The following is a 23,080-nucleotide window of genomic DNA, read 5'->3' on the forward strand; positions in this document are numbered from 1 at the left end:
GTTCTGTTAATTCATCTCACAGAGTTACATCTCTATTTCGTGGATCTCTTTGCTAGCCTTATTTCTGGGGAATCTGAAAACAGAAATTTCAGATCCCTTGGAAGACAATAGGGCCAAAGGAAATATCCTCCGATCACAAAGAGAAAGAAGCTTTCTGAAAAACTTCTTTGTGTTCTGTGAAATCATCTCACAGAGTTACAGCTTTCCCCTCAAGAAGCCTTTCGCTAAGACAGTTCTTGTGGAATTGGGAAAGTGATTTTGGAAGCCCATAGAGGGCTATGGTGAAAAAGGAAATACCCTCAGATGAAATCTGGAAAGAAGCTTTCGGAGAAACTGCTTAGTGTTCTGTTAATTCATCTCACAGAGTTACATCTGTATTTCGTGGATCTCTTTGCTAGCCTTTTTTCTGTGGAATCTGAGAACAGATATTTCGGATCCTTTGGAAGACTATAAGGCCAAAGGAAATATCCTCCGATAACAAAGAGAAAGAAGTTTTCTGAGAAACTTCTTTGTGTTCTGTGAAATCATCTCACAGAGTTACAGCTTTCCCCTCAAGAAGCCTTTCGCTAAGACAGTTCTTGTGGAATTGGGAAAGTGATATTTGGAAGCCCCTAGAGGGCTATGGTGAAAAAGGAAATATCCTCAGATGAAATCTGGAAAGAAGCTTTCTGAGATACTGCTTAGTTTTCTGTTAATTCATCTCACAGAGTTACATCTGTATTTCGTGGATCTCTTTGCTAGCCTTATTTCTGTGGAATCTGAGAACAGATATTTCGGATCCCTTGGAAGACTATAGGGCCAAAGGAATTATCCTCAGATAACAAAGAGAAGGAAGCTTTCTGAGAAACTTCTTTGTGTTTCTGAAATCATCTCACAGAGTTACAGCTTTCCCCTCAAGAAGCCTTTCGCTAAGACAATTCTTGTGGAATTGGCAAAATGATATTTGGAAGCCCATAGAGGTCTAGGGTGAAAAAGGAAATATCCTCAGATGAAATCTGGAAAGAAGCTTTCTGAGAAACTGCTTAGTGTTCTGTTAATTCATTTCACAGAGTTACATCTGTATTTCGTGGATCTCTTTGCTAGCCTTATTTCCGTGGAATCTGAGAACATATTTTTCACATCCCTTGGAAGACTATATTTCCAAAGGAAATATCCTCCGAAACAAAGAGAAAGAAGCTTTCTGAGAAACCTCTTTGTGTTCTGTGAAATCATCTCACAGAGTTACAGCTTTCCCCTCAAGAAGCCTTTCGCTGAGACAGTTCTTGTGGAATTGGCAAAGTGATATTTGGAAGCCCATAGAGGGCTTTGGTGAAAAAAGAAATAACCTCAGATGAAATCTGGAAAGAAGCTTTCTGAGAAACTGCTTAGTGTTCTGTTAATTCATCTCACAGAGTTACATCGGTATTTCGTGGATCTCTTTGCTAGCCTTATTTCTGTGGAATCTGAGAACAGATATTTCGGATCCCTTGGAAGACTATAGGGCCAAAGGAAATATCCTCCGATAACAAAGAGAAAGAAGCTTTCTGAGAAACGTCTTCGTGTTCTGTGAAATCATCTCACAGAGTTACAGCTTTCCCCTCAAGAAGCCTTTCACTAAGACAGGTCTTGTGGAATTGGCAAAGTGATTTTGGAAGCCCATAGAGGGCTATGGTGAAAAAGGAAATACCCTCAGATGAAATCTGGAAAGAAGCTTTCGGAGAAACTGCTTAGTGTTCTGTTAATTCATCTCACAGAGTTACATCTGTATTTCGTGGATCTCTTTGCTAGCCTTATTTCTTTGGAATCTGAGAACAGATATTTCGGATCCCTTGGAAGACTATAGGGCCAAAGGAAATATCCTCCGAAACAAAGAGAAAGAAGCTATCTGAGAAACTTCTTTGTGTTCTGTGAAATCATCTCACAGAGTTACAGCTTTCCCCTCAAGAAGCCTTTCGCTAAGACAGTTCTTGTGGAATTGGCAAAGTGATATTTGGAAGCCCATAGAGGGCTATGGTGAAAAAGGAAATACCCTCAGATGAAATCTGGAAAGAAGCTTTCTGAGAAACTGCTTAGTGTTCTGTTAATTCATCTCACAGAGTTACATCTGTATTTCGTGGATCTCTTTGCTAGCCTTATTTCTGTGGAATCTGAGAACAGATATTTCGGATCCTTTGGAAGACTATAGGGCCAAAGGAAATATCCTCCGATAACAAAGAGAAAGAAGCTTTCTGAGAAACTTCTTTGTGTTCTGTGAAATCATCTCACAGAGTTACAGCTTTCCCCTCAAGAAGACTTTAGCTAAGACAGTTCTTGTGGAATTGGGAAAGTGATATTTGGAAGCCCCTAGAGGGCTATGGTGAAAAAGGAAATATCCTCAGATGAAATCTGGAAAGAAGCTTTCTGAGATACTGCTTAGTTTTCTGTTAATTCATCTCACAGAGTTACATCTGTATTTCGTGGATCTCTTTGCTAGCCTTATTTCTGTGGAATCTGAGAACAGATATTTCGGATCCCTTGGAAGACTATAGGGCCAAAGGAAATATCCTCAGATAACAAAGAGAAGGAAGCTTTCTGAGAAACTTCTTTGTGTTTCTGAAATCATCTAACAGAGTTACAGCTTTCCCCTCAAGATGCCTTTCGCTAAGACAGTTCTTGTGGAATTGGCAAAGTGATATTTCGAAGCCCATATAGGGCTATGGTGAAAAAGGAAATATCCTCATATGAAATCTGGAAAGAAGCTTTCTGAGAAACTGCTTAGTGTTCTGTTAATTCATCTCACATAGTTACATCTGTATTTCGTGGATTTCTTTGCTATCCTTATATCTTTGGAATCTGAGAACAGATATTTCGGATCCCTTGGAAGACTATAGGGCCAAAGGAAATATCCTCCGAAACAAAGAGAAAGAATCTTTCTGAGAAACTTCTTTGTGTTCTGTGAAATCATCTCACAGAGTTACAGCTTTCCCCTCAAGAAGCCTTTCGCTAAGACAGTTCTTCTGAAATTGGCAAAGTGATATTTGGAAGCCGATAGAGGGCTATGTTGAAAAAGGAAATATCCTCAGATGAAATCTGGAAAGAAGCTTTCTGAGATACTGCTTAGTTTTCTGTTAATTCATCTCACAGAGTTACATCTGTATCTCTTGGATCTCTTTGCTAGCCCTATTTCTGTGGAATCTGAGAACAGATATTTCGGATCCCTTGGAAGACTATAGGACCAAAGGAAATATCCTCCGATAACAAAGAGAAAGAAGCTTTCTGAGAAACTTCTTTGTGTTCTGTGAAATCATCTCACAGAGTTACAGCTTTCCCCTCAAGAAGCCTTTCGCTAAGACAGTTCTTGTGGAATTGGCAAAGTGATATTTGGAAGCCCATAGAGGGCTATGTTGAAAAAGGAAATATCCTCAGATGAAATCTGGAAAGAAACTTTCTGAGAAACTGCTTAGTGTTCTGTTAATTCATCTCTCAGAGTTACATCTGTATTTCGTGGATCTCTTTGCTAGCCTTATTTCTGTGGAATCTGAGAACAGATATTACGGATCCCTTTGAAGACTATAGGGCCAAAGGAAATATCCTCCGATAACAAAGAGAAAGAAGCTTTCTGAGAAACTTCTTTGTGTTCTGTGAAATCATCTCACAGAGTTACAGCTTTCCCCTCAAGAAGCCTTTCACTAAGACAGTTCTTGTGGAATTGGCAAAGTGATATTTGGAAGCCCATAGAGGGCTATGGTGAAAATGGAAATATCCTCAGATGAAATCTGGAAAGAAGCTTTCTGAGAAACTGCTTAGTGTTCTGTTAATTCATCTCACAGAGTTACATCTGTATTTCGTGGATCTCTTTGCTAGCCTTATTTCTGTGGAATCTGAGAACAGATATTACGGATCCCTTGGAAGACTATAGGGCCAAAGGAAATATCCTCCGATAACAAAGAGAAAGAAGCTTTCTGAGAAACTTCTTTGTGTTCTGTGAAATCATCTCACAGAGTTCCAGCTTTCCCCTCAAGAAGCCTTTCACTAAGACAGTTCTTGTGGAATTGGCAAAGAGATATTTGGAAGCCCATAGAGGGCTATGGTGAAAATGGAAATAACCTCAGATGAAATCTGGAAAGAAGCTTTCTGAGAAACTGCTTAGTGTTCTGTTAATTCATCTCACAGAGTTACATCTGTATTTCGTGGATCTCTTTGCTAGCCTAATTTCTGTGAAATCTGAGAACAGATATTTCGGATCCATTTGAAGACTATAGGGCTAAAGGAAATATCCTCCGATAACAAAGAGAAAGAAGCTTGCTGAGGAACATCTGTGTGTTCTGTGAAATCATCTCACAGAGCTACAGCTTTCCCCTCAAGAAGCCTTTCGCTAAGACAGTTCTTGTGGAATTCGCAAAGTGATATTTGGAAGCCCATAGAGGGCTATGGTGAAAAAGGAAATATCCTCATGAAATCTGGATAGAAGCTTTCTGAGAAACTGCTTAGTGTTCTGTTAATTCATCTCACAGAGTTACATCTGTATTTCGTGGATCTCTTTGCTAGCCTTATTTCTGGGGAATCTGAAAACAGAAATTTCAGATCCCTTGGAAGACTATAGGGCCAAAGGAAATATCCTCCGATCACAAAGAGAAAGAAGCTTTCTGAAAAACTACTTTGTGTTCTGTGAAATCATCTCACAGAGTTACAGCTTTCCCCTCAAGAAGCCTTTCGCTAAGACAGTTCTTCTGGAATTATCAATGTGATTTTGGAAGCCCATAGAGGGCTATGGTGAAAAAGGAAATACCCTCAGATGAAATCTGGAAATAAGCTTTCTGAGAAACTGCTTAGGGTTCTGTTAATTCATCTCACAGAGTTACATCGGTATTTCGTGGATCTCTTTGCTAGCCTTATTTCTGTGGAATCTGAGAACAGATATTTCGGATCCCTTGGAAGATTATAGGGCCAAAGGAAATATCCTCCGATATCAAAGAGAAAGAAGCTTTCTGAGAAACTTCTTTATGTTCTGTGAAAACATCTCACAGAGTTACAGCTTTCCCCTCAAGAAGCCTTTCGCTAAGACAGTTCTTGTGGAATTGGCAAAGTGATATTTGGAAGCCCCTAGAGGGCTATGGTGAAAAAGGAAATATCCTCAGATGAAATCTGGAAAGAAGCTTTCTGAGAAACTGCTTAGTGTTCTGTTAATTCATCTCACAGAGTTACATCTGTATTTCGTGGATCTCTTTGCTTGCCTTATTTCTGTGGAATCTGAGAACAGATATTACGGATCCCTTGGAAGACTATAGGGCCAAAGGAAATATCCTCCAATAACAAAGAGAAAGAAGCTTTCTGAGAAACTTCTTTGTGTTCTGTGAAATCATCTCACAGAGTTACAGCTTTCCCCTCAAGAAGCCTTTCACTAAGACAGTTCTTGTGGAATTGGCAAAGTGATATTTGGAAGCCCATAGAGGGCTATGGTGAAAATGGAAAAATCCTCAGATGAAATCTGGAAAGAAGCTTTCTGAGAAACTGCTTAGTGTTCTGTTAATTAATCTCACAGAGTTACATCTGTATTTCGTGGATCTCTTTGCTAGCCTAATTTCTCTGGAATCTGAGAACAGATATTTCGGATCCCTTTGAAGACTATAGGGCTTAAGGAAATATCCTCCGAAAACAAAGAGAAAGAAGCTTTCTGAGGAACTTCTGTGTGTTCTGTGAAATCATCTCACAGAGCTACAGCTTTCCCCTCAAGAAGCCTTTCGCTAAGACAGTTCTTGTGGAATTGGCAATGTGATATTTGGAAGCCCATAGAGGGCTATGGTGAAAATGGAAATATCCTCAGATGAAATCTGGAAAGAAGCTTTCTGAGAAACTGCTTAGTGTTCTGTTAATTCATCTCACAGAGTTACATCTGTATTTCGTGGATCTCTTTGCTAGCCTTATTTCTGTGGAATCTAAGAACAGATATTTCGGATCCCTTGGAAGACTATATTTCCAAAGGAAATATCCTCCGAAACAAAGAGAAAGAAGCTTTCTGAGAAACTTCTTTGTGTTCTGTGAAATCATCTCACAGAGTTACAGCTTTCCCCTCCAGAAGCCTTTCGCTAAGACAGTTCTTGTGGAATTGGCAAAGTGATATTTGGAAGCCCATAGAGGGCTATGGTGAAAATGGAAATATCCTCAGATGAAATCTGGAAAGAAGCTTTCTGAGAAACTGCTTAGTGTTCTGTTAATTCATCTCACAGAGTTACATCTTTATTTCGTGTATCTCTTTGCTAGCCTTATTTCTGTGGAATCTGAGAACAGATATTTCGGATCCCTTGGAAGACTATAGGGCCAAAGGAAATGTCCTCCGATAACAAAGAGAAAGAAGCTTTCTGAGAAACTTCTTTGTGTTCTGTGAAATCATCTCACAGAGTTACAGCTTTCCCCTCCATAAGCCTTTCGCTAAGACAGTTCTTGTGGAATTGGCAAAGTGATATTTGGAAGCCCATAGAGGGGTATGGTGAAAAAGGATATATCCTCAGATGAAATCTGGAAAGAAGCTTTCTGAGAAACTGCTTAGTGTTCTGTTAATTCATCTCACAGAGTTACATCTGTATTTCATGGATCTCTTTGCTAGCCTTATTTCTGTGGAATCTGAGAACAGATATTTCGGATCCCTTGGAAGACTATAGGGCCAAAGGAAATATCCTCCGATAACAAAGAGAAAGAAGCTTTCTGAGAAACATTTTGTGTTCCGTGAAATCATCTCACAGACTTACAGCTTTCCCCTCAAGAAGCCTTTCGTTAAGCCAGTTCTTGTGGAATTGGCAAAATGATATTTGGAAGCCCATAGAGGGCTAGGGTGAAAAAGGAAATATCCTCAGATGAAATCTGGAAAGAAGCTTTCTGAGAAACTGCTTAGTGTTCTGTTAATTCATTTCACAGAGTTACATCTGTATTTCGTGGATCTCTTTGCTAGCCTTATTTCTGTGGAATCTGAGAAGATATATTTCACATCCCTTGGAAGACTATAGGGCCAAAGGAAATATCCTCCGATAAGAAAGAGAAAGAAGCTTTCAGAGAAACTTCTTTGTGTTCTGTAAAATCATCTCACGGAGTTACAGCTTTCCCCTCAAGAAGCCTTTCGCTAAGACAGTTGTTCTGGAATTGGCAAAGTGATATTTGGAAGCCCATTGAGGGCTCTGGTGAAAAAGGAAATGTCATCAGATGAAATCTGGAAAGAAGCTTTCTGAGAAACTGCTTAGTGTTCTGTTAATTCATCACACAGAGTTACTTCTGTATTTCGTGGATCTCTTTGCTAGCCTTATTTCTTTAGAATCTGAGAACAGATATTTCGGATCCCTTGGAATACTATAGGGCCAAAGGAAAAATCCTCCGAAACAAAGAGAAAGAAGCTTTCTGAGAAACTTCTTTGTGTTCTGTGAAATCATCTCACAGAGTTACAGCTTTCCCCTCAAGAAGCCTTTCGCTAAGACAGTTCTTGTGGAATTGGCAAAGTGATATTTGGAAGCCCATAGAGGGCTATGGTGAAAATGGAAATATCCTCAGATGAAATCTGTAAAGAAGCTTTCTGAGAAACTGCTTAGTGTTCTGTTAATTCATCTCACAGAGTTACTTCTGTATTTCGTGGATCTCTTTGCTAGCCTTATTTCTGTGGAATCTGAGAACAGATATTTCGGATCCCTTGGAAGAGTGTAGGGCCAAAGGAAATATCCTCCGATCACAAAGAGAAAGAAGCTTTCTGAGAAACTTTTTGTGTTCTGTGAAATCATCTCACAGACTTACAGCTTTCCCCTCAAGAAGCCTTTCGCTAAGACACTTCTTGTGGAATTGGCAAAGTGATATTTGGAAGCCCATAGAGGGCTAAGGTGAAAAAGGAAATATCCTCAGATGAAATCTGGAAAGAAGCCTTCTGAGAAACTGCTTAGTGTTCTGTTAATTCATCTCACAGAGTTACTTCTGTATTTCGTGGATCTCTTTGCTAGCCTTATTTCTGTGGAATCTGAGAACATATATTTGAAATCCCTTGGAAGACTATAGGGCCAAAGAAAATATCCTCCGATAACAAAGAGAAAGAAGCTTTCTGAGAAACTTCTTTGTGTTCTGTGAAATCATCTCACAGACTTACAGCTTTCCCCTCAAGAAGCCTTTCGCTAAGACAGTTCTTGTGTGAATTGGCAAAATGATATTTGGAAGCCCATAGAGGGCTAGGGTGAAAAAGGAAATATCCTCAGATGAAATCTGGAAAGAAGCTTTCTGAGAAACTGCTTAGTGTTGTGTTAATTCATTTCACAGAGTTACATCGGTATTTCGTGGATCTCTTTGCTAGTCTTATTTCTGTGGAATCTGAGAACAGATATTTCACATCCCTTGGAAGACTATAGGGCCAAAGGAAATATCCTCCGATAACAAAGAGAAAGAAGCTTTCTGAGAAACTTCTTTGTGTTCTGTAAAATCATCTCACAGAGTTACAGCTTTCCCCTCAAGAAGCCTTTCGCTAAGACAGTTCTTGTGGAATTGGCAAAGTGATATTTGGAAGCCCATAGAGGGGTATGGTGAAAAAGGATATATCCTCAGATGAAATCTGGAAAGAAGCTTTCTGAGAAACTGCTTAGTGTTCTGTTAATTCATCTCACAGAGTTACATCTGTTTTTCATGGATCTCTTTGCTAGCCTTATTTCTGAGGAATCTGAGAACAGATATTTCGGATCCCTTGGAAGACTATAGGGCCAAAGGAAATATCCTCCGATAACAAAGAGAAAAAAGCTTTCTGAGAAACATTTTGTGTTCCGTGAAATCATCTCACAGACTTACAGCTTTCCCCTCAAGAAGCCTTTCGTTAAGCCAGTTCTTGTGGAATTGGCAAAATGATATTTGGAAGCCCATAGAGGGCTAGGGTGAAAAAGGAAATATCCTCAGATGAAATCTGGAAAGAAGCTTTCTGAGAAACTGCTTAGTGTTCTGTTAATTCATTTCACAGAGTTACATCTGTATTTCGTGGATCTCTTTGCTAGCCTTATTTCTGTGGAATCTGAGAACATATATTTCACATCCCTTGGAAGACTATAGGGCCAAAGGAAATATCCTCCGATAAGAAAGAGAAAGAAACTTTCCGAGAAACTTCTTTGTGTTCTGTAAAATCATCTCACGGAGTTACAGCTTTCCCCTCAAGAAGCCTTTCGCTAAGACAGTTGTTCTGGAATTGGCAAAGTGATATTTGGAAGCCCATTGAGGGCTATGGTGAAAAAGGAAATATCATCAGATGAAATCTGGAAAGAAGCTTTCTGAGAAACTGCTTAGTGTTCTGTTAATTCATCTCACAGAGTTACTTCTGTATTTCGTGGATCTCTTTGCTAGCCTTATTTCTTTAGAATCTGAGAACAGATATTTCGGATCCCTTGGAAGACTATAGGGCCAAAGGAAAAATCCTCCGAAACAAAGAGAAAGAAGCTTTCTGAGAAACTTCTTTGTGTTGTGTGAAATCATCTCACAGAGTTACAGCTTTCCCCTCAAGAAGCCTTTCGCTCAGACCGTTCTTGTGGAATTGGCAAAGTGATATTTGGAAGCCCATAGAGGGCTTTGGTGAAAAAGGAAATAACCTCAGATGAAATCTGGAAAGAAGCGTTCTGAGAAACTGCTTAGTGTTCTGTTAATTCATCTCACAGAGTTACATCGGTATTTCGTGGATCTCTTTGCTAGCCTTATTTCTGTGGAATCTGTGAACAGATATTTCGGATCCCTTGGAAGACTATAGGGCCAAAGGAAATATCCTCCGATAACAAAGAGAAAGAAGCTTTCTGAGAAACTTCTTTGTGTTCTGTGAAATCATCTCACAGAGTTACAGCTTTCCCCTCCAGAAGCCTTTCGCTAAGACAGTTCTTGTGGAATTGGCAAAGTGATATTTGGAAGCCCATAGAGGGCTATGGTGAAAATGGAAATATCCTCAGATGAAATCTGGAAAGAAGCTTTCTGAGAAACTGCTTAGTGTTCTGTTAATTCATCTCACAGAGTTACATCTTTATTTCGTGTATCTCTTTGCTAGCCTTCTTTCTGTGGAATCTGAGAACAGATATTTCGGATCCCTTGGAAGACTATAGGGCCAAAGGAAATGTCCTCCGATAACAAAGAGAAAGAAGCTTTCTGAGAAACTTCTTTGTGTTCTGTGAAATCATCTCACAGAGTTACAGCTTTCCCCTCAAGAAGCCTTTCGCTAAGACAGTTCTTGTGGAATTGGCAAAGTGATATTTGGAAGCCCATAGAGGTGTATGGTGAAAAAGGATATATCCTCAGATGAAATCTGGAAAGAAGCTTTCTGAGAAACTGCTTAGTGTTCTGTTAATTCATCTCACAGAGTTACATCTGTATTTCATGGATCTCTTTGCTAGCCTTATTTCTGTGGAATCTGAGAACAGATATTTCGGATCCCTTGGAAGACTATAGGGCCAAAGGAAATATCCTCTGATAACAAAGAGAAAGAAGCTTTCTGAGAAACATTTTGTGTTCCGTGAAATCATCTCACAGACTTACAGCTTTCCCCTCAAGAAGCCTTTCGTTAAGCCAGTTCTTGTGGAATTGGCAAAATGATATTTGGTAGCCCATAGAGGGCTAGGGTGAAAAAGGAAATATCCTCAGATGAAATCTGGAAAGAAGCTTTCTGAGAAACTGCTTAGTGTTCTGTTAATTCATTTCACAGAGTTACATCTGTATTTCGTGGATCTCTTTGCTGGCCTTATTTCTGTGGAATCTGAGAAGATATATTTCACATCCCTTGGAAGACTATAGGGCCAAAGGAAATATCCTCCGATAAGAAAGAGAAAGAAGCTTTCAGAGAAACTTCTTTGTGTTCTGTAAAATCATCTCACGGAGTTACAGCTTTCCCCTCAAGAAGCCTTTCGCTAAGACAGTTGTTCTGGAATTGGCAAAGTGATATTTGGAAGCCCATTGAGGGCTATGGTGAAAAAGGAAATATCATCAGATGAAATCTGGAAAGAAGCTTTCTGAGAAACTGCTTAGTGTTCTGTTAATTCATCACACAGAGTTACTTCTGTATTTCGTGGATCTCTTTGCTAGCCTTATTTCTTTAGAATCTGAGAACAGATATTTCGGATCCCTTGGAATACTATAGGGCCAAAGGAAAAATCCTCCGAAACAAAGAGAAAGAAGCTTTCTGAGAAACTTCTTTGTGTTCTGTGAAATCATCTCACAGAGTTACAGCTTTCCCCTCAAGAAGCCTTTCGCTAAGACAGTTCTTGTGGAATTGACAAAGTGATATTTGGAAGCCCTTAGAGGGCTATGGTGAAAATGGAAATATCCTCAGATGAAATCTGGAAAGAAGCTTTCTGAGAAACTGCTTAGTGTTCTGTTAAATCATCTCACAGAGTTACATCTGTATTTCGTGGATCTCTTTGCTAGCCTTATTTCTGTGGAATCTGAGAACAGATATTTCGGATCCCTTGGAAGACTATAGGGCCAAAGGAAATGTCCTCGGATAACAAAGAGAAAGAAGCTTTCTGAGAAACTTCTTTGTGTTCTGTGAAATCATCTCACAGAGTTACAGCTTTCCCCTCAAGAAGCCTTTCGCTAAGACAGTTCTTGTGGAATTGGCAAAGTGATATTTGGAAGCCCATAGAGGGCTTTGGTGAAAAAGGAAATAACCTCAGATGAAATCTGGAAAGAAGCTTTCTGAGAAACTGCTTAGTGTTGTGTTAATTCATCTCACAGAGTTATATCGGTATTTCGTGGATCTCTTTGCTAGCCTTATTTCTGTGGAATCTGAGAACAGATATTTCTCATCCCTTGGAAGACTATAGGGCCAAAGGAAATATCCTCCGATAACAAAGAGAAAGAAGCTTTCTGAGAAACGTCATTGTGTTCTGTGAAATCATCTCACAGAGTTACAGCTTTCCCCTCAAGAAGCCTTTCGCTAAGACAGTTCTTGTGGAATTGGCAAAGTGATATTTGGAAGCCCATAGAGGGCTATGGTGAAAATGGAAATATCCTCAGATGAAATCTGTAAAGAAGCTTTCTGAGAAACTGCTTAGTGTTCTGTTAATTCATCTCACAGAGTTACTTCTGTATTTCGTGGATCTCTTTGCTAGCCTTATTTCTGTGGAATCTGAGAACAGATATTTCGGATCCCTTGGAAGAGTGTAGGGCCAAAGGAAATATCCTCTGATCACAAAGAGAAAGAAGCTTTCTGAGAAACTTTTTTGTGTTCTGTGAAATCATCTCACAGACTTACAGCTTTCCCCTCAAGAAGCCTTTCGCTAAGACAGTTCTTGTGTGAATTGGCAAAATGATATTTGGAAGCCCATAGAGGGCTATGGTGAAAAAGGAAATATCCTCAGATGAAATCTGGAAAGAAGCTTTCTGAGAAACTGCTTAGTGTTGTGTTAATTCATTTCACAGAGTTACATCGGTATTTCGTGGATCTCTTTGCTAGTCTTATTTCTGTGGAATCTGAAAACAGATATTTCACATCCCTTGGAAGACTATAGGGCCAAAGGAAATATCCTCCGATAACAAAGAGAAAGAAGCTTTCTGAGAAACTTCTTTGTGTTCTGTAAAATCATCTCACAGAGTTACAGCTTTCCCCTCAAGAAGCCTTTCACTAAGACAGTTCTTGTGGAATTGGCAAAGTGATATTTGGAAGCCCATAGAGGGGTATGGTGAAAAAGGATATATCCTCAGATGAAATCTGGAAAGAAGCTTTCTGAGAAACTGCTTAGTGTTCTGTTAATTCATCTCACAGAGTTACATCTGTATTTCATGGATCTCTTTGCTAGCCTTATTTCTGTGGAATCTGAGAACAGATATTTCGGATCCCTTGGATGACTATAGGGCCAAAGGAAATATCCTCCGATAACAAAGAGAAAAAAGCTTTCTGAGAAACATTTTGTGTTCCGTGAAATCATCTCACAGACTTACAGCTTTCCCCTCAAGAAGCCTTTCGTTAAGCCAGTTCTTGTGGAATTGGCAAAATGATATTTGGAAGCCCATAGAGGGCTATGGTGAAAAAGGAAATATCCTCAGATGAAATCTGGAAAGAAGCTTTCTGAGAAACTGCTTAGTGTTCTGTTAATTCATTTCACAGAGTTACATCTGTATTTCGTGGATCTCTTTGCTAGCCTTATTTCTGTGGAATCTGAGAAGATATATTTCACATCCCTTGGAAGACTATAGGGCCAAAGGGAATATCCTCCGATAAGAAAGAGAAAGAAGCTTTCCGAGAAACTTCTTTGTGTTCTGTAAAATCATCTCACGGAGTTACAGCTTTCCCTCAAGAAGCCTTTCGCTAAGACAGTTGTTCTGGAATTGGCAAAGTGATATTTGGAAGCCCATTGAGGGCTATGGTGAAAAAGGAAATATCATCAGATGAAATCTGGAAAGAAGCTGTCTGAGAAACTGCTTAGTGTTCTGTTAATTCATCTCACAGAGTTACTTCTGTATTTCGTGGATCTCTTTGCTAGCCTTATTTCTTTAGATTCTGAGAACAGATATTTCGGATCCCTTGGAAGACTATAGGGCCAAAGGAAAAATCCTCCGAAACAAAGAGAAAGAAGCTTTCTGAGAAACTTCTTTGTGTTGTGTGAAATCATCTCACAGAGTTACAGCTTTCCCCTCAAGAAGCCTTTCGCTAAGACCGTTCTTGTGGAATTGGCAAAGTGATATTTGGAAGCCCATAGAGGGCTTTGGTGAAAAAGGAAATAACCTCAGATGAAATCTGGAAAGAAGCGTTCTGAGAAACTCCTTAGTGTTCTGTTAATTCATCTCACAGAGTTACATCGGTATTTCGTGGATCTCTTTGCTAGCCTTATTTCTGTGGAATCTGAGAACAGATATTTCGGATCCCTTGGAAGACTATAGGGCCAAAGGAAATATCCTCCGATAACAAAGAGAAAGAAGCTTTCTGAGAAACGTCTTTGTGTTCTGTGAAATCATCTCACAGAGTTACAGCTTTCCCCTCAAGAAGCCTTTAGCTAGGACAGTTCTTGTGGAATTGGCAAAGTGATATTTGGAAGCCCTTAGAGGGCTATGGTGAAAATGGAAATATCCTCAGATGAAATCTGGAAAGAAGCTTTCTGAGAAACTGCTTAGTGTTCTGTTAATTCATCTCACAGAGTTACATCTGTATTTCGTGGATCTCTTTGCTAGCCTTATTTCTGTGGAATCTGAGAACAGATATTTCGGATCCCTTGGAAGACTATAGGGCCAAAGGAAATGTCCTCCGATAACAAAGAGAAAGAAGCTTTCTGAGAAACTTCTCTGTGTTCTGTGAAATCATCTCACAGAGTTACAGCTTTCCCCTCAAGAAGCCTTTCGCTAAGACAGTTCTTGTGGAATTCGCAAAGTGATATTTGGAAGCCCACAGAGGGCTATGGTGAAAAAGGAAACATCCTCATGAAATCTGGAAAGAAGCTTTCTGAGAAACTGCTTAGAGTTCTGTTAATTCATCTCACAGAGTTACATATGTATTTCGTGGATCTCTTTGCTAGCCTTATTTCTGTGGAATCTGAGGACAGATATTTCGGATCCCTTGTAAGACTATAGGGCCAAAGGAAATATCCTCCGATAACAAAGAGAAAGAAGCTTTCTGAGAAACTTCTTTGTGTTCTGTGAAATCATCTCACAGACTTACAGCTTTCCCCTCAAGAAGCCTTTCGCTAAGACAGTTCTTGTGGAATTGGCAAAGTGATATTTGGAAGCCCATAGAGGGCTATGGTGAAAAAGGAAATATCCTCAGATAAAATCTGGAAAGAAGCTTTCTGAGAAACTGCTTAGTGTTCTGTTAATTCATCTCACAGAGTTACATCTGTATTTCGTGGATCTCTTTGCTAGCCTTATTTCTTTGGAATCTGAGAACAGATATTTCGGATCCCTTGGAAGACTATAGGGCCAGAGGAAATATCCTCCGAAACAAAGAGAAAGAAGCTTTCTGAGAAACTTCTTTGTGTTCTGTGAAATCATCTCACAGAGTTACAGCTTTCCCCTCAAGAAGCCTTTCACTAAGACAGTTCTTCTGGAATTGGCAAAGTGATATTTGGAAGCCCATAGAGGGCTTTGGTGAAAAAGGAAATAACCTCAGATGAAATCTGGAAAGAAGCTTTCTGAGAAACTGTTTAGTGTTCTGTTAATTCATCTCACAGAGTTACATCGGTATTTCGTGGATCTCTTTGCTAGCCTTATTTCTGTGGAATCTGAGAACAGATATTTCGGATCCCTTGCAAGACTATAGGGCCAAAGGAAATATCCTCCGATAACAAAGAGAAAGAAGCTTTCTGAGAAACTTCTTTGTGTTCTGTGAAATCATCTCACAGAGTTACAGCTTTCCCCTCAAGAAGCCTTTCGCTGAGACAGTTCTTGTGGAATTGGCAAAGTGATATTTGGAAGCCCATAGAGGGCTTTGGTGAAAAAGGAAATAACCTCAGATGAAATCTGGAAAGAAGCTTTCTGAGAAACTGCTTAGTGTTCTGTTAAATCATCTAACAGAGTTACATCGGTATTTCGTGGATCTCTTTGCTAGCCTTATTTCTGTGGAATCTGAGAACAGATATTTCGGATCCCTTGGAAGACTATAGGGCCAAAGGAAATGTCCTCTGATAACAAAGAGAAAGAAGCTTTCTGAGAAACGTCTTTGTGTTCTGTGAAATCATCTCACAGAGTTACAACTTTCCCCTCAAGAAGCCTTTCCCTAAGACAGTTCTTGTGGAATTGGCAAAGTGATATCTGGAAGCCCATAGAGGGCTATGGTGAAAATGGAAATATCCTCAGATGAAATCTGGAAAGAAGCTTTCTTAGAAACTGCTTAGTGTTCTGTTAATTCATCTCACAGAGTTACTTCTGTATTTCGTGGATCTCTTTGCTAGCCTAATTTCTGTTGAATCTGAGAACAGATATTTCGGATCCCTTTGAAGACTCTAGGGCTAAAGGAAATATCCTCCGATAACAAAGAGAAAGAAGCTTTCTGAGGAACTTCTGTGTGTTCTGTGAAATCATCTCACAGAGCTACAGCTTTCCCCTCAAGAAGCCTTTCGCTAAGACAGTTCTTGTGGAATTCGCAAAGTGATATTTGGAAGCCCATAGAGGGCTATGGTGAAAAAGGAAATATCCTCATGAAATCTGGATAGAAGCTTTCTGAGAAACTGCTTAGTGTTCTGTTAATTCATCTCACAGAGTTACATCTCTATTTCGTGGATCTCTTTGCTAGCCTTATTTCTGGGGAATCTGAAAACAGAAATTTCAGATCCCTTGGAAGACAATAGGGCCAAAGGAAATATCCTCCGATCACAAAGAGAAAGAAGCTTTCTGAAAAACTTCTTTGTGTTCTGTGAAATCATCTCACAGAGTTACAGCTTTCCCCTCAAGAAGCCTTTCGCTAAGACAGTTCTTGTGGAATTGGGAAAGTGATTTTGGAAGCCCATAGAGGGCTATGGTGAAAAAGGAAATACCCTCAGATGAAATCTGGAAAGATGCTTTCGGAGAAACTGCTTAGTGTTCTGTTAATTCATCTCACAGAGTTACATCTGTATTTCGTGGATCTCTTTGCTAGCCTTTTTTCTGTGGAATCTGAGAACAGATATTTCGGATCCTTTGGAAGACTATAAGGCCAAAGGAAATATCCTCCGATAACAAAGAGAAAGAAGTTTTCTGAGAAACTTCTTTGTGTTCTGTGAAATCATCTCACAGAGTTACAGCTTTCCCCTCAAGAAGCCTTTCGCTAAGACAGTTCTTGTGGAATTGGGAAAGTGATATTTGGAAGCCCCTAGAGGGCTATGGTGAAAAAGGAAATATCCTCAGATGAAATCTGGAAAGAAGCTTTCTGAGATACTGCTTAGTTTTCTGTTAATTCATCTCACAGAGTTACATCTGTATTTCGTGGATCTCTTTGCTAGCCTTATTTCTGTGGAATCTGAGAACAGATATTTCGGATCCCTTGGAAGACTATAGGGCCAAAGGAATTATCCTCAGATAACAAAGAGAAGGAAGCTTTCTGAGAAACTTCTTTGTGTTTCTGAAATCATCTCACAGAGTTACAGCTTTCCCCTCAAGAAGCCTTTCGCTAAGACAATTCTTGTGGAATTGGCAAAATGATATTTGGAAGCCCATAGAGGTCTAGGGTGAAAAAGGAAATATCCTCAGATGAAATCTGGAAAGAAGCTTTCTGAGAAACTGCTTAGTGTTCTGTTAATTCATTTCACAGAGTTACATCTGTATTTCGTGGATCTCTTTGCTAGCCTTATTTCCGTGGAATCTGAGAACATATTTTTCACATCCCTTGGAAGACTATATTTCCAAAGGAAATATCCTCCGAAACAAAGAGAAAGAAGCTTTCTGAGAAACCTCTTTGTGTTCTGTGAAATCATCTCACAGAGTTACAGCTTTCCCCTCAAGAAGCCTTTCGCTGAGACAGTTCTTGTGGAATTGGCAAAGTGATATTTGGAAGCCCATAGAGGGCTTTGGTGAAAAAAGAAATAACCTCAGATGAAATCTGGAAAGAAGCTTTCTGAGAAACTGCTTAGTGTTCTGTTAATTCATCTCACAGAGTTACATCTGTATTTCGTGGATCTCTTTGCTAGCCTTATTTCTGTGGAATCTGAGAACAGATATTTCGGATCCCTTGGAAGACTATAGGGCCAAAGGAAATATCCTCCGATAACAAAGAGAAAGAAGCTTTCTGAGAAACGTCTTCGTGTTCTGTGAAATCATCTCACAGAGTTACAGCTTTCCCCTCAAGAAGCCTTTCACTAAGACAGGTCTTGTGGAATTGGCAAAGTGATTTTGGAAGCCCATAGAGGGCTATGGTGAAAAAGGAAATACCCTCAGATGAAATCTGGAAAGAAGCTTTCGGAGAAACTGCTTAGTGTTCTGTTAATTCATCTCACAGAGTTACATCTGTATTTCGTGGATCTCTTTGCTAGCCTTATTTCTTTGGAATCTGAGAACAGATATTTCGGATCCCTTGGAAGACTATAGGGCCAAAGGAAATATCCTCCGAAACAAAGAGAAAGAAGCTATCTGAGAAACTTCTTTGTGTTCTGTGAAATCATCTCACAGAGTTACAGCTTTCCCCTCAAGAAGCCTTTCGCTAAGACAGTTCTTGTGGAATTGGCAAAGTGATATTTGGAAGCCCATAGAGGGCTATGGTGAAAAAGGAAATACCCTCAGATGAAATCTGGAAAGAAGCTTTCTGAGAAACTGCTTAGTGTTCTGTTAATTCATCTCACAGAGTTACATCTGTATTTCGTGGATCTCTTTGCTAGCCTTATTTCTGTGGAATCTGAGAACAGATATTTCGGATCCTTTGGAAGACTATAGGGCCAAAGGAAATATCCTCCGATAACAAAGAGAAAGAAGCTTTCTGAGAAACTTCTTTGTGTTCTGTGAAATCATCTCACAGAGTTACAGCTTTCCCCTCAAGAAGACTTTAGCTAAGACAGTTCTTGTGGAATTGGGAAAGTGATATTTGGAAGCCCCTAGAGGGCTATGGTGAAAAAGGAAATATCCTCAGATGAAATCTGGAAAGAAGCTTTCTGAGATACTGCTTAGTTTTCTGTTAATTCATCTCACAGAGTTACATCTGTATTTCGTGGATCTCTTTGCTAGCCTTATTTCTGTGGAATCTGAGAACAGATATTTCGGATCCCTTGGAAGACTATAGGGCCAAAGGAAATATCCTCAGATAACAAAGAGAAGGAAGCTTTCTGAGAAACTTCTTTGTGTTTCTGAAATCATCTAACAGAGTTACAGCTTTCCCCTCAAGATGCCTTTCGCTAAGACAGTTCTTGTGGAATTGGCAAAGTGATATTTCGAAGCCCATATAGGGCTATGGTGAAAAAGGAAATATCCTCATATGAAATCTGGAAAGAAGCTTTCTGAGAAACTGCTTAGTGTTCTGTTAATTCATCTCACATAGTTACATCTGTATTTCGTGGATTTCTTTGCTATCCTTATATCTTTGGAATCTGAGAACAGATATTTCGGATCCCTTGGAAGACTATAGGGCCAAAGGAAATATCCTCCGAAACAAAGAGAAAGAATCTTTCTGAGAAACTTCTTTGTGTTCTGTGAAATCATCTCACAGAGTTACAGCTTTCCCCTCAAGAAGCCTTTCGCTAAGACAGTTCTTCTGAAATTGGCAAAGTGATATTTGGAAGCCGATAGAGGGCTATGTTGAAAAAGGAAATATCCTCAGATGAAATCTGGAAAGAAGCTTTCTGAGATACTGCTTAGTTTTCTGTTAATTCATCTCACAGAGTTACATCTGTATCTCTTGGATCTCTTTGCTAGCCCTATTTCTGTGGAATCTGAGAACAGATATTTCGGATCCCTTGGAAGACTATAGGACCAAAGGAAATATCCTCCGATAACAAAGAGAAAGAAGCTTTCTGAGAAACTTCTTTGTGTTCTGTGAAATCATCTCACAGAGTTACAGCTTTCCCCTCAAGAAGCCTTTCGCTAAGACAGTTCTTGTGGAATTGGCAAAGTGATATTTGGAAGCCCATAGAGGGCTATGTTGAAAAAGGAAATATCCTCAGATGAAATCTGGAAAGAAACTTTCTGAGAAACTGCTTAGTGTTCTGTTAATTCATCTCTCAGAGTTACATCTGTATTTCGTGGATCTCTTTGCTAGCCTTATTTCTGTGGAATCTGAGAACAGATATTACGGATCCCTTTGAAGACTATAGGGCCAAAGGAAATATCCTCCGATAACAAAGAGAAAGAAGCTTTCTGAGAAACTTCTTTGTGTTCTGTGAAATCATCTCACAGAGTTACAGCTTTCCCCTCAAGAAGCCTTTCACTAAGACAGTTCTTGTGGAATTGGCAAAGTGATATTTGGAAGCCCATAGAGGGCTATGGTGAAAATGGAAATATCCTCAGATGAAATCTGGAAAGAAGCTTTCTGAGAAACTGCTTAGTGTTCTGTTAATTCATCTCACAGAGTTACATCTGTATTTCGTGGATCTCTTTGCTAGCCTTATTTCTGTGGAATCTGAGAACAGATATTACGGATCCCTTGGAAGACTATAGGGCCAAAGGAAATATCCTCCGATAACAAAGAGAAAGAAGCTTTCTGAGAAACTTCTTTGTGTTCTGTGAAATCATCTCACAGAGTTCCAGCTTTCCCCTCAAGAAGCCTTTCACTAAGACAGTTCTTGTGGAATTGGCAAAGAGATATTTGGAAGCCCATAGAGGGCTATGGTGAAAATGGAAATAACCTCAGATGAAATCTGGAAAGAAGCTTTCTGAGAAACTGCTTAGTGTTCTGTTAATTCATCTCACAGAGTTACATCTGTATTTCGTGGATCTCTTTGCTAGCCTAATTTCTGTGGAATCTGAGAACAGATATTTCGGATCCATTTGAAGACTATAGGGCTAAAGGAAATATCCTCCGATAACAAAGAGAAAGAAGCTTTCTGAGGAACATCTGTGTGTTCTGTGAAATCATCTCACAGAGCTACAGCTTTCCCCTCAAGAAGCCTTTCGCTAAGACAGTTCTTGTGGAATTCGCAAAGTGATATTTGGAAGCCCATAGAGGGCTATGGTGAAAAAGGAAATATCCTCATGAAATCTGGATAGAAGCTTTCTGAGAAACTGCTTAGTGTTCTGTTAATTCATCTCACAGAGTTACATCTGTATTTCGTGGATCTCTTTGCTAGCCTTATTTCTGGGGAATCTGAAAACAGAAATTTCAGATCCCTTGGAAGACTATAGGGCCAAAGGAAATATCCTCCGATCACAAAGAGAAAGAAGCTTTCTGAAAAACTACTTTGTGTTCTGTGAAATCATCTCACAGAGTTACAGCTTTCCCCTCAAGAAGCCTTTCGCTAAGACAGTTCTTCTGGAATTATCAATGTGATTTTGGAAGCCCATAGAGGGCTATGGTGAAAAAGGAAATACCCTCAGATGAAATCTGGAAATAAGCTTTCTGAGAAACTGCTTAGGGTTCTGTTAATTCATCTCACAGAGTTACATCGGTATTTCGTGGATCTCTTTGCTAGCCTTATTTCTGTGGAATCTGAGAACAGATATTTCGGATCCCTTGGAAGATTATAGGGCCAAAGGAAATATCCTCCGATATCAAAGAGAAAGAAGCTTTCTGAGAAACTTCTTTATGTTCTGTGAAAACATCTCACAGAGTTACAGCTTTCCCCTCAAGAAGCCTTTCGCTAAGACAGTTCTTGTGGAATTGGCAAAGTGATATTTGGAAGCCCCTAGAGGGCTATGGTGAAAAAGGAAATATCCTCAGATGAAATCTGGAAAGAAGCTTTCTGAGAAACTGCTTAGTGTTCTGTTAATTCATCTCACAGAGTTACATCTGTATTTCGTGGATCTCTTTGCTTGCCTTATTTCTGTGGAATCTGAGAACAGATATTACGGATCCCTTGGAAGACTATAGGGCCAAAGGAAATATCCTCCAATAACAAAGAGAAAGAAGCTTTCTGAGAAACTTCTTTGTGTTCTGTGAAATCATCTCACAGAGTTACAGCTTTCCCCTCAAGAAGCCTTTCACTAAGACAGTTCTTGTGGAATTGGCAAAGTGATATTTGGAAGCCCATAGAGGGCTATGGTGAAAATGGAAAAATCCTCAGATGAAATCTGGAAAGAAGCTTTCTGAGAAACTGCTTAGTGTTCTGTTAATTAATCTCACAGAGTTACATCTGTATTTCGTGGATCTCTTTGCTAGCCTAATTTCTCTGGAATCTGAGAACAGATATTTCGGATCCCTTTGAAGACTATAGGGCTTAAGGAAATATCCTCCGAAAACAAAGAGAAAGAAGCTTTCTGAGGAACTTCTGTGTGTTCTGTGAAATCATCTCACAGAGCTACAGCTTTCCCCTCAAGAAGCCTTTCGCTAAGACAGTTCTTGTGGAATTCGCAAAGTGATATTTGGAAGCCCATAGAGGGCTATGGTGAAAAAGGAAATATCCTCATGAAATCTGGAAAGAAGCTTTCTGAGAAACTGCTTAGTGTTCTGTTAATTCATCTCACAGAGTTACATCTGTATCTCGTGGATCTCTTTGCTAGCCTTATTTCTGTGGAATCTGAGAACAGATATTTCGGATCCCTTGGAAGACTATATGGCCAAAGGAAATATCCTCAGATAACAAAGAGAAGGAAGCTTTCTGAGAAACTTCTTTGTGTTTCTGAAATCATCTAACAGAGTTACAGCTTTCCCCTCAAGATGCCTTTCGCTAAGACAGTTCTTGTGGAATTGGCAAAGTGATATTTCGAAGCCCATATAGGGCTATGGTGAAAAAGGAAATATCCTCATATGAAATCTGGAAAGAAGCTTTCTGAGAAACTGCTTAGTGTTCTGTTAATTCATCTCACATAGTTACATCTGTATTTCGTGGATTTCTTTGCTATCCTTATATCTTTGGAATCTGAGAACAGATATTTCGGATCCCTTGGAAGACTATAGGGCCAAAGGAAATATCCTCCGAAACAAAGAGAAAGAATCTTTCTGAGAAACTTCTTTGTGTTCTGTGAAATCATCTCACAGAGTTACAGCTTTCCCCTCAAGAAGCCTTTCGCTAAGACAGTTCTTCTGAAATTGGCAAAGTGATATTTGGAAGCCGATAGAGGGCTATGTTGAAAAAGGAAATATCCTCAGATGAAATCTGGAAAGAAGCTTTCTGAGATACTGCTTAGTTTTCTGTTAATTCATCTCACAGAGTTACATCTGTATCTCTTGGATCTCTTTGCTAGCCCTATTTCTGTGGAATCTGAGAACAGATATTTCGGATCCCTTGGAAGACTATAGGACCAAAGGAAATATCCTCCGATAACAAAGAGAAAGAAGCTTTCTGAGAAACTTCTTTGTGTTCTGTGAAATCATCTCACAGAGTTACAGCTTTCCCCTCAAGAAGCCTTTCGCTAAGACAGTTCTTGTGGAATTGGCAAAGTGATATTTGGAAGCCCATAGAGGGCTATGTTGAAAAAGGAAATATCCTCAGATGAAATCTGGAAAGAAACTTTCTGAGAAACTGCTTAGTGTTCTGTTAATTCATCTCACAGAGTTACATCTGTATTTCGTGGATCTCTTTGCTAGCCTTATTTCTGTGGAATCTGAGAACAGATATTACGGATCCCTTGGAAGACTATAGGGCCAAAGGAAATATCCTCCGATAAC

Source organism: Macaca mulatta, chromosome 13, assembly GCF_049350105.2.
Source record: "Macaca mulatta isolate MMU2019108-1 chromosome 13, T2T-MMU8v2.0, whole genome shotgun sequence".
Lineage (NCBI taxonomy): Eukaryota > Metazoa > Chordata > Mammalia > Primates > Cercopithecidae > Macaca > Macaca mulatta.